Source organism: Odocoileus virginianus, chromosome 7 (genome assembly GCF_023699985.2).
Source record: "Odocoileus virginianus isolate 20LAN1187 ecotype Illinois chromosome 7, Ovbor_1.2, whole genome shotgun sequence".
Classification (NCBI taxonomy): Eukaryota; Metazoa; Chordata; class Mammalia; order Artiodactyla; family Cervidae; genus Odocoileus; species Odocoileus virginianus.
In genome coordinates, this window is record NC_069680.1 from 6,604,545 (window position 1) to 6,615,284 (window position 10,740).

Here is a 10,740-nt window from a genome sequence, read left to right on the forward strand (position 1 = left end):
ACTCTTTGCGACCCCATGAACCGCAGCATGCCAGGCCTCCCTGGCCATCACCAGCTCCCAGAGTTTGCCCAAACCCATTTCCATTGAGTTGGTGATGCCATTCAGCCATCTCATCCTCTGTCGTCCCCTTCTCCTCCTGCCCTCAATCTTTCCCAGCATCAGGGTCTTTTCAAATGAGTCAGCTCTCCACATCAGGTGGCCACGACTGAGTGACTGAACAACAAAATATGATCCCACTATTTCACTCTTAGGTATCTATTCAAGGGAAATGAAAACATATGTCCACACAGATAATTATGCAAATGTACATAGGAGTATTATTCATAATAGCCCCAAACTTAGAAGCAATACAATTGCAATCAACTAGCAAATAAATGTAGTTTATCCACACAATAGAATAAAATTTATGTTTAAAAGGAACAAGTTGCTGACACATGAACAACACGGCTGAACAAAATACTGTGCTAAATGAAAGAAACCAGACGTAGGACTACATAATATGCAGTATTCAGTACCCAATTTCACTGCATGGGTTTCCCCCATGTACACACCCAGCTATTCTTTGACACCAGTTGTTCAGTTCAGTTGCTCAGTCATGTCCGACTCTTTGTGACCCCATGAACCGCAGCACGCCAGGCCTCCCTGTCCAACACCAACTCCTGGAGCCTGCCCAAACTCATGTCTGTTGAGTTGGTGAAGCCATCCAACCATCTCATTCTCTGTCATCCCCTTCTCCTCCTGCCCTCAATCTTTCCCAACATCAGGATCTTTTCAAATGAGTCAGCTCTTCGCATCAGGTGGCCAAAGTACTGGAGTTTCAGCTTTAACATCAGTCCTTCCAATGAACACCCTGGACTGATCTCCTTTAGGATGGACTGGTTGGATCTCCTTGCAGTCCAGGGAACTCTCAAGAGTCTTCTCCAACACCACAGCTCAAAAGCATCAATTCGTCGGTGCTCAGCTTTCTTTATAGTACAACTCTCACATCCATACATGACGACTGGAAAAACTATAGCGTCGACTAGATGGACCTTTGTTGACAAAGTAATGTCTCTGCTTTTTACTATGCTATCTAGGTTGGTCATAACTTTCCTTACAAGAAGTAAGCATCTTTTAATTTCATGGCTGGAATCACCATCTGCAGTGATTTTGGAGCCCCCCAAAATAAAGTCAGTCACTGTTCCCACTATTTCCCCATCTATTTGCCATGAAGTGATGGGACCGGATGCCATGACCTTAGTTTTCTGAATGTTGAGCTGTCGGCCAACTTTTTCACTCTCCTCTTTCACTTTCATCAAGAGGCTCTTTAGTTCTTCACTTTCTGCCATAAGGGTGGTGTCATCTGCATATCTGATATTGATATTTCTCCTAGCAATCTTGATTCCAGCTTGGGCTTCATCCAGCCCAGCGTTTTTCTCATGATGTACTCTGCATATAAGTTACATAAGCAGGATGACAATACACAGCCTTGACGTACTCCTTTTCCTATTTGGAACCAGTCTGTTGTTCCATGTCCAGCTCTAACTGTTCCTTCCTGACCTGCATACAGGTTTCTCAGGAGGCAGTTCAGGTGGTCTAGTATTCCCATCTCTTGAAGAATTTTCCACAGTTTATTGTGATCCACACAGTCAATTTGGTTTATTAGGCATTTCTAAATTTAGGACAGGCTTCCCTGGTGGCTCAGCAGTAAAGAATCTACCTGCCAATGCAGGAGACACGGGTTTGATCCCTGGGTTGGGAAGATCCCCTGGGGAAGAAAATGGTAACCCACTCCAGTATTTTTGCCTGGGAAATCCCACGAACAGAGGAACCTGGTGGGCTACAGTCTGTGGGGTCGCAAAAGAGTTGGACATGACTCAGCAACTAAACAACATCAACACAAATTTAGGAGGACAAAGTGTTAACCTTTTGGTTGTCATTCTGAACCTCTTAGTTCCTCCAAAAGAGATTGAGTAATGAGATTAGGCTAGAAATTCACATTGTTCTTTTCCAAAGAATAACATAATTTATGCATGTTAAGAATTATATTTGATCTAGAACCTAGAAGATATATATATTAGACAATGTAAAATTAGATGCGTTTTACTCAGAAAAATGCCATAAACAGTTACGTAAATATTAAAAAATAGGTGAAATAGACAAATAGGAATATTTGACCCTTATGAGAGTGAGAGGTAGTATGGAATGACAATTGAGGGCAAAAGTTGATGCCAGACGCTGTAGTTTTTTTCCCTCTCAACTCTGTCGTTTAGCATTTTGGCCTTGAGAAAATCATTTATCTCCATGCCTTTGTTTATTGATTTGTATGAAGTTCTTTGACAGAGCACATGTTTAGATCCATATGGTTGCTGCGAGCATGTGATGTCAGGACAAGTGCTCCTTTTGCTGCCAGAACATGGTTTGTGAAGCTGCCGGCAGGTCTTTTGACTGTGGGCAGCTTTACTTCCAACATTTTATTGTAACCATTTTTAAACATACAGAATGGTTTAAAGAATTGTAGCAATGACCCATCTACCCACCCTTGTTAGCCATCTGCAATCATTCAATACGTTTTAAACATATTTACTGACATTAGAGCCACAGAAACATTCTTCCCTCACTGCAGACCCTTTTCAAAAGATCCTGGACTTAAAATTTTAAGGAGCAGATTTTTCCTTAATTGGTTATTGTATCAAATACAGTATTTCCAGTCCTTCATTATCACAGAGGAGGATTTATTTACAAATTTTGGAAGTCTGCAGAGGCTTTTCCGTTTACCTACTGGAGGAGGCCCAGCCACAGCCAGAACTGGCCCCCTACTCCCACCCCGCCTGGAGCCACACACAGTTTTAAAGGTCAAGACTTTGTGCCAGGACAGCAGCAGAACCCTGTCCTCCTATTGATCCTTGGCCTTTCTTCGATGGCTCCCAAGAAGCAGCCAATGTAGTGACTAGTTCTGTCCTATTAGGTTGAGAGGCCTATTACATGAGTCCAGCAAGAAATGTGAACCTTTTTTTTTTTTCCTTTTTGTAAGTAAAAGAATGTTGCTCACTGTCAGGTTCTGCAAGGATCAAGTCTTCAGCTACTTCAGTCACTGATGAAAGTACACCCTGGAAAGAATTAAGGATGCAAAACAGGATGAAGCACTCTATATTTTAGCAAAACAGTTCCCTTAGACAGTTACGTAGATCTCAAGAAAAATTTTGAACCCAGATTCTTGCATCTTCACATACATATAAAAGCACTAAAATCATTAACAGAAATATCTGTTCCTCTGGATTAACAGTAACCTTTTACAAAGATGCATGCTTTACTGCACCAATTCCCTAGTCAAAGTCATCTTTATACTGATTTCTACCCCTGTCTCTTTGGAGCAGTCCCCCAGAGCTATGGAGAGGATGATTCCCAAGCTAGAGTCTTTAGTAAGACCCTGAATAAAACTCAGCTCAACTCTGCATTTTTCTTTCAGTCTACACTTTCATTTGGCCACTAATATTAATTAAGCACCTGCTGTTTACCAGGCACCATCCCAGACTCCGATTCCTCACACTGGAATATTATGCACCTTGGGGGCGAACAGGACAAAACCAACTAGGCATATTTTCTAAACTTTGTTGGCATCTGTCCTCACTTCTCTGATTTGCCAAGTTTCTTCAACTGTGCACACACTACCATTTGGATCTAAACCGGGGTCCTTTTGTAGACCCTGCCCTAAGAGTCAGCAGAGGGAGATCTCCCTAGAGTGGGAGCTCTTTTGTAAATAGGAAGCTGGAATTAGACAGTCCTAACAATGACCTGTGACTTGAGCTTTCCTGCCTCATTCCAGTTTCTGTTCAACTGCTGATCCTGCAGTTCCCGTAAGCACAGCTCCCACTGAGGTTAGTGGGAGTGTTATGTGAACGTAAGTTTTGTTCTTCATTTTCTCCTGCTGAGTGAGCCTTGCTTGTCTTGGACTGTCGACCATCCCAGTCCCCTTCCCCAACAGGCATGGGCGTGCTAGCCCGTCCTTTCATGACGCTGAGCCCTACCATAGTGACAGGCTCCAGGTGAGGGGAAAATCAACTGGAGACAGAAGCATTCTACTTCTTGCCTCACATAATAGCAGAGAATGCTTCCTATACACTGTCCAGAAGTGTATATATACACTTAACCCAGAGAGAGTAAGTAGAATGGCAAATGGATGATGTACTGGGTGCTCTGTTAAGCCAGACTTGGGTCTGCTCACTTTGCCTAAAGCCATTAACCTCATTCATGGAAGGAAAAGGGATGCAGGAGACAGAAAACAGGTGTTCTTTCTAATTCTGGTTCTGCTGCTGAATTTGTCACTTTCCCCTTGGAAAATCATTTGTCCACTTTGGGATTCACTTTGCTCAGCTGTAAAATGAGGTTTTGAACTCTGCATAAGTTCCCTTCCATCTCAGAAACAGACTTAATGGGTCTAGATTCTGGGGAAGTCACAGAGTTTTAAACACTTGAACTAGTTGCCCACATTTATAAATCAGAAGGTTTTCCATAAAATATGAATTTCTGGCTTCTCTTGAAAAATTGGCAACCTGACCCTGCATTTCTGCACAGTTGCCATGGCCCCAGTGAATACTGGCTTCTGTTACACAGGCCATGTCCCTTTAGGCATCGTCCCTACCCAGTCAACTTTGCTGACCCCTGTAGGGAAAGGGCCCCATTTTAGGACTGGAATTTAGCACAGTTTCATCATAATTAAAAGTGAGGGTATGTCCCCCATTATAATTCAAATGATGGCTGGCCTCTGGCTTAATCTATGACTCTGACTTATATATTTAATTCATTACAAGCAGAAGCTAAGAAGGGCACATGGAGCTGGGCAGGGGTGCTCACAGGAGGGAACTGAAGAGTGCTGGAGCTGCTTATGGTAATTTGACATATAACTCGGAGCCTGATTGTGTCAGATGAGGTGACCTGGATGGTTTATTCTCTGTTTCGAGTTAACAGGCTTCCATCACATCAGTGTCTCTGTGAATATGAAATGAGCATCCCCAGGAAAGCAAAGCCTCAAAATGTCAAGTTGCTCAGGAGGAGAGGTTTTGCACAGTGCACACAGAAGGATTTGTGTGGCTTCTAGGCTTAATAATTAATCTTTTATTAACTCTTTCTTTTCTTTTTCTTATTAACCTTATTATCCCTTTCAGTTGGATCTAACTAGGGAAATGTTGTAAAGGAGGTGTTCTTATTTCTGCTTTTCAATAATGTAACAGGACCCCACTGAGGCAGCCCTTCACAAATGGTGATTTTTCCTGGGGAGGAGGAAAATTCACTGCTTTGTGTGCATATAAAGCATGCCAGATATCCCAAGTTGTTTCTCTTCTGAAAAGAACTCCCTTACACCTCCCTCATAATGCTGATTTTTCTAGTTTTACAGAGGAGAAAACTGAGGCTGCAGGTATTTAAATGACTTTCTCAGTGGGAGTGCAGTCTAAGAAATGTTAGAATCAAGGCTGCACTCGGCTCCTCCGACTCTGGCACCACTGCTTCAGAAGGTCTGTCCTTGCTCTCGTTTAGGTGATCCCAAAATTTTAAAGTACAGAATTAAGACGGTAAATGATTAGTACAAAAGCAAGCATCACTATAGTAGTGCAGACTGTAAGCAGTCTGCCTGCGTAAATGCTAAAGAATCTGGCTGCAATGCAGGAGACCCAGGTTCAATCCCTGGGTTGGGAAGATTCCCCTGGAGAAGGAAATGGCAACCCACTCCGGTTTTCTTGCCTAGAGAATTCCATGGACAGACCGTGAGGTTGCAAAGAGTTGGAGACGACTGAGCGACTGATACACACACACAAGGATCACTATGTAGGGTAAAGAACGTGTGTGATCCAGAAGGGATAGATAGGAGTTTTCTCAATGAGGGGGTGGTTCCTGTTATCAATATAAAAGATTACAAAGTCAACATAATTTTTGCCTGGAACTGTCCCAGTTAGCCTCAAACTAGGTTAGCTATTAATAGTACCTTTATTTTTTACTCTAAAACAGGTTCTGTTTTAAACAATAAATTATGTGGTCAGCTACTATACATTTATGCACCTTTATGATGTTTATTATGAGGCTTTCCAGGTGGTGCTAGTGGTAAAGAACCCACCTGCCAGTGCAGGAGATGTAAGAGACATGGGTTCGATCCCTGGGTCAGGAAGATCCCCTCGAGTAGGGCATGGGAACCCACTCCAGTATTCTTGCCTGGAGAATTCCATGGATAGAGGAGCATGGCGGGTTCCATGGGGTCGCAGAGTCGGACATGGACTGAGCGACTGACACATGAACTTCCTTGACTGACTGTGAAGCTCCATGAACTTCCTTGACTGACTGTGAAGCTCCCCTCAGTTCCTCCGTTTTATTTGTATTTCTTTTTAAGACATTCTATATTCTACCCTTCATTATGTAGTTAATTAGTACATGTTTCCTGATGTCCTTACCAGTAAGTTTTTTGGGGTAACCTCTAGGTCCAGTGCCTAGTGCTTATTTAGAAATGCAATCTCTCTGAGTTGAATGAGGGAAAAAAATCAATGAAAGAGAAAAAAAAGAAACAGTGAGAAATAAGACATACACTTAAAGTTTAAAGAGGAAGCAGAGAATTGAGATGTGGTATTAATAAATGGGAAAAAGTAAGTTAAATCTTCAGTGTAGTGGTGTTTCAAATAAAACAGGTATCTCAGAGGAACTAAAAATAGGAGCAGAATTTTTTCCCACTGATGCCTGGCATAATTATTTGTCTATATGTGGAGATTTGACTAATTACTGGAGTAGAGTTTTTGCTGCAACTTCAAATGATTTGGAAAAAAGACCATACGAATGAACTCAGTTGATATGGGAAAACTAGCATTTTATGTCTAGAGGCATAATCAAAGATTAGAGCTTGGGTATCAGATCCAGGGCTCAGAACTGGACTCTCAGGATCTGTTCTTTTTCCTGTGGTCTCATTTCTAGTTACCTTCCTCTTGTCAGAGTCTGCCTTACCTCCCACATCTTCTTCACTCCCCAAGTGTGGTTTTTATGTTTAGATTTTTGAATGGGCAGTATTCACAGGGAGCAACATTTTAAAACCTAAAATTGCAACCTGGGTTGAATGTTTTGGTCACAATGATAAGAATAGTGGAGCACAGAACATCTCTTACAACTTTGTCCAAGACTAAGCTGGAGATTGGAAACGAGGTGATACAAAAGTCAGAAAGAACATGCTAGAAGATTCTAGAAAGTCCCACAGTTGTAGGGCCTGGCAGTCTGGAAGACAGGGGGCAGGGCAAATAGTGGATTTAGAGGAGAAGAAGGATACCACGGGAGGTTTAGGAGGCGCAAGCTCCCTGGGAGAAGGGTAGTAGGTGGGGTGCTGTCCAATGCACCATGGGGGCAGGGCCAGGAGGAGGGCAGTGAGGGAGGGAGGAGGCAGCAGAATTTTAAGTGGCAGGGGGCCACCCACCATTGGCCGGGACTCTCTCCTGAGGAGCTTGGGTCCTTCTCAGTGGAGGAAGTCATGTTTTCCCTTCTCTTTTACCCCAGTGACTATCTCCAGAAAGTATCTAGAAAAGGAGGGAAATAGGAAAGCCTGAAACAAAAAGCCTGAAAAGCCCTATAGAGAAGGTAAACTACATTGCTGATTTTATTTTGTTTGTCCTCTGTTATGAAGAGTTCTCATTTGAGCTAAAAGAGTTCTGTATCTTTAAACAAGTGGACAGCGTTGCTTCAGGGGGAGCAGATTTGATTGGAGGGAAAGTTTGGACAACACCGGCATCACCCAGTTCCTAATTTTCCTCAAAAGACCCAGTGCTTCGGTGAGATTAAAATGTCATTTTGAATATTTTTCTACAACTAGGCATTTTTCTGGGGGAAAAAGTTTCTCTATAAAACTGGAGCTTTATGTTGAGAAATCAAATGCACAGAGAGCCATTTGGTGTTCTACTTGCTATCTTTAAAATCAAACTTGAAAAGACTTCTAGGTCTGGATACAGTGCCTTCCTATCTCTGAACCTGCAGACAGGGGAACATATTCCTGGCAGAATAGAGAACTGAACAGGCACCTTACCCCTGGAGGACCCAGTGATGGATTCTGGCATGAGAGGGTTAGTTATGGAAGGTATCTGTTAGGAGGTTCTGCTTTACCTAAGGAGGTGTGGAAGGTCAGAGTCAGAGTCTTCCTAGGATTAGACATCCATAGCAACCAGTAAGCAGTCTTGACCCTTTTGTAGCTCTTTGTGGAGATGAAACATCTTCAGAATTCAGGGTTTTGTTTTATTTTTTTCTGCCAGATTTTTAAAAAAAGATCCTGAGAAGTAAGTGCTGCCCCTGCCCTCAATTCATCCAGATGGACAGACTGGGAAGCTCCTGAAGGTCAAGTTTGTATTAGCAGGCCCCTCACTAAAGAGAGGGTAGGCCAGCTGAAAAGCCTCCAAACTTGAAGCAGGATCCCACTTGCTATGGAAAAATTACTTGGCTTGGGTGTCTAGATTGCTCTGTGTCTTGGGTGTACATGGAGAATGTATTTTTGTTTGTTTGCTTTTTGGCCATACAGCACCTCCTGTGGGATCCTAATTCCCTGACCAAGGATTGAATCTGGGCCCTCAGCAGTGAAAGCACAGCAGAATCCGAACCACTGGACTGCCAGGGAATTCCTTCATGGAGAATATGATTCCCCCCACCCCACCACGTCCCCCACATTCACATCCAGGATGAACAGTAAATTCACACAGGGAATTTTTGAACTTGTGTGTAAATTTGAGCTTGCTTTGTTTCATATTGTAAATTGTCTTGCGGGGTGCTTTCTGACATTTTGCTATGAACTTCTAACTTGCTTCTAAATTGCTGAATGCCACAGTTTCCTGACTATTCTAGTTTTCTCTGAAATGCACAGGAGATGTCTGTAGGTTTAGCGAGCCTCTCCTCAGCCTCTTCTCTGCACTCTTATTGCAAAAGTATGCTTTCAGCATTTAAGAACCTGTAATCATCTTCCCTCTTAGCTCCCTTAAGCAGACTTGTGCTCACACTTTTAATGATGGTAAAACAGTTGTGTTTTTAATCAGCTCATTTAGAAGACCATATCTATCCTTAACCTTTGTCATATATTCCCCCAAAGCTCAACATTTCTTCCAAACTTTGATAATGTTATTTTTGTAAATGCATGCCAAGTCTGTGAATCAGGACTTTTAAAAAAAATCTAAACTTGTTTTTCAGATGTACCAGTATGAGAATTGTGGGTGTGGGAAGCAGTGTCAGAAACTGAAGGGTTGGAAGGACTTTCCTGGTGGTTCAGTGGTTAAAACTGTGCTACCACTGCAGGAGGCCTGGGTTCGATTCCTGGTCAGGGAACTAAGAGCCCACATGCCACACAGTTAACCCCCCCAAAACAACAAAAAACACCAAAGTGAACCAAAAATACCTGATGAACAAGGAACCTTCATCAGTTCAGTATCACTTCAGTCGCTCAGTCGTGTCTGACTCTTTGCAACCCCACGAACCGCAGCACGCCAGGCTTCCCTGTTCATCACCAACTCCCGGAGTTCATCCAAACTCATGTCCATTGAGTCAGTGATGCCATGCAACCATCTCATCCTCTGTTGTCCCCTTCTCCTCCTAACCTCAATCTTTCCCAGAATCAGGGTCTTTTCAAATGAGTCAGCTCTTCGCATCAGGTGGCCAAAGTACTGGTGTTTCAGCATCAGTCCTTCCAATGAACACTCAGGACTGATCTCCTTTAGGATGGACTGGTTGGATCTCCTTGCAGTCCAAGGGACTCTCAAGAGTCTTCAATACCACAGTTCAAAAGCATCAATTCTTCTGTGCTCAGCTTTCTTTATACTCCAACTCTCACATCCATACATGACCACTGGAAAAACCATAGCCTTGACGAGATGGACCTTTGTTGGCAAAGTAATGTCTCTGCTTTTTACTATGTTGTCTAGGTTGGTCACAACTTTCCTTCCAAGGAGTAAGTGTCTTTTAATCTCATGGCTGCAATCACCTTCATAGCAGCTCTGAATGCAGACCTTCAGTCCTCTTCCATATAAGAGAGAAGTCAACTTTATTAAAAAAAAAGAGAGAGAGAGACTGAAGGACCGGAAACTAGAGTTGGGGACATTATTTGGAGCACTCAGAATAAAAATCCTTTCATTTTTAAAAATACAAGTGCTGTTTTGAGCATCTACTATTCTTCTGGGCCCTGATGATACAGCAGTGAATAAAACACAAAATTGTTGCCCTTAGGAAGCTTAAGTTCTAGTAGGAGACAGATACACACCAAATTAAGGAAAATACAGTAAGGATGGAGAATAGGGAGTGTTTGGTCACTGGTTTATAAAGTTGGACTTGAAACAGTCTTGAAGGAGGAGGTCTAGGGTTCTGTGCTGACACCTGGGGGGAAGAGAGTCCCAGGCACAGGCAACAGCAGCAGATGTACAGGCTCCCCGAGGGAGCATCCCTAGAGAGAATGAATAACCAGGAGAATCTGGCTGGAGCACCGGATGATAGGGTTATAGAAGAAAGCAGGGCAGGGGTGGGGGTGGGGGTGGGGGGCGACAGTAGGTCTTTTAGACCGTTGTCAATACTATAGCTGCCAGTGGCTTTTACTGCTCTGGCTGGTGGGTTGAGAAGGGAAGGGGACAGGTGTAGAAGAGGATAGAACAGTGAGGAGGCCCTTGCAGTTATATCTATTAGAAATTAATAAAAATTTTACAGAAAGGAAAATATGCTTGTAGCATAGAAAAAACGGAAATAATTATTTTTTGGATGTTTAAGTTGCAAGAAAAA